The sequence below is a fragment of the Chrysochloris asiatica genome, unplaced genomic scaffold (assembly GCF_000296735.1).
Source record: "Chrysochloris asiatica unplaced genomic scaffold, ChrAsi1.0 scaffold00282, whole genome shotgun sequence".
Lineage (NCBI taxonomy): Eukaryota > Metazoa > Chordata > Mammalia > Afrosoricida > Chrysochloridae > Chrysochloris > Chrysochloris asiatica.
Genome location: NW_006408800.1, coordinates 1299794 through 1301495, shown reverse-complemented (window position 1 = coordinate 1301495; position 1702 = coordinate 1299794). Strand labels below are relative to the sequence as shown.

Here is a 1702-nt window from a genome sequence, read left to right as displayed (position 1 = left end):
ATTAAATAATTAAAAAATGAGGAAGAGGCACACGTGCGCGGAGGACGCGCCTATGACTAGGGAGGAGGAGGCGGGAGAGGGCGCTGGAAGGGGGAGGGGCACCCACTTCCTCCGGCTTGCCGGCTCCCTGGCCTGGGACAATCCCGGTGCCCTCTCGCACCTGCCCCAGGCACCGCCACCCTCCCTTTCTTCCCCACCCCCACCCGCACCCCCGGTGCCTCTCCAGCTGGCCCTCTCACCTCACTCGGGAGCCAGGCTGGTTTCGGAAATGCCCTTACAGCAGCAGGCAAAGTGAAGGCTGAAGCTAGGAGAAGGTGGTCATTAGTACTTCTCAGATGGTTTAAAAACCCCAAGGGCAAAGAAGAGCTGCACTCTGAAGTCCAGATAGTCCAAAAACAAAAAAACAAAACAACACAAAAACACGGTATGATACGTCCCTTGGTCTGCTCACCAAGAAGTTCATTCAGCTGCTGATGGGGGATTTGAACAGGCAGCAGAAATGCTTAAAGTGCAAAGGAGAAGGATTTATGACATTACCAATGTTCTGGTAGGCATCCATCTCATCAGGAAGAAATCTAAAAACAACATTCAGTGGATGGGTTGTAGTCTGTTTGAGGATGTGGGGGTGGGGGTGGGGGCATGCTGGCCCAGTGCCTAGACCTGTCAAAAGACGTGACTGAGCTCAGTAACGAAGAAAAGAAACTAGATGAACTGATCCAAAGCTGTACCCTGGACCTCAAACTGTTAACCGAGGATTCAGAGAATCAAAGGTTAGCTTATGTTACATGTCAAGATATTTGAAAAATTAGTGGCCTTAAAGACCAAACTGTTATAGTTGTGAAAGCCCCTCCAGAAACAAGACTTGAAGTGCCTGATCCACTTGAGAGCCTACAAATTCATTTGTCAAGTACCCAAGAACCCACTGAGGTTTGTTTATGTCCAGAAGAGACTGAAACACACAGTCCAATGAAAACCAACAACCAAGACCACAATGGGAATATTCCTAAACCCACTTCCAAAGACTTGGCTTCAACCTACTTAGAACATAGCGATTGCTCAGTTTCTGTGGCAAAACTTTCTCCTCTGGCCTTGCCCACCAATCCGTTACAGCAAACTGAGGACCACATTCCTTCCAACCTAGAAGGACCATTTGTGAGCTTATTGCCTCCTTTGTTCCAAGAAGACTATCTACTAAGCCTTGGGGAGGAAGAAGGTATCAGCAATCTTTTTGATGCTTATGATTTGGAACAGCTCCCACTGGTGGAAGACTTCATGTGTAGTTGATTATGCCTTGCATAAAATCCTCTGTACAAACCAATATTTTTTTTTATTATGGAACTTCTGTCATACAGTGTTGTCACTTCCTACTTTCTTCCTCCAAGATATTATCATGAAGTAAACTACAAACTTCAAACAAAGCTGACGTTTTAATGAATTAAAAAAATTTTTTTTTTTAATTGTCAAAATGCACAGTTTTCAGGCTCCCTTGTGAAAGGCCTCCTTTGCCCCAGAATCCAATCTCATGGATAAGTCAGCAAGTTGAGACAAATGTGCAATTAGGTATCTCCCTCTTGGATTGGCTTGCTGTGACTAATGGATGGGCTATGCAATGGGGGTCTGCCCACTTGGCCCACTCAACAACATCCATCTTCCTTAATAGCATTTCAAGCTGTGCCTTCTCTGCAGAATGCATGTCTTTTGG

The 1702-nt window shown here is 45.9% G+C and overlaps 1 pseudogene; it reads left to right on the top strand.

The window, feature by feature from the left end:
- The first annotated feature begins 268 nt into the window (after positions 1–268).
- On the top strand, positions 269–1284 carry LOC102838307 (annotated as a pseudogene).
- The last annotated feature ends 418 nt before the right edge of the window (positions 1285–1702 follow it).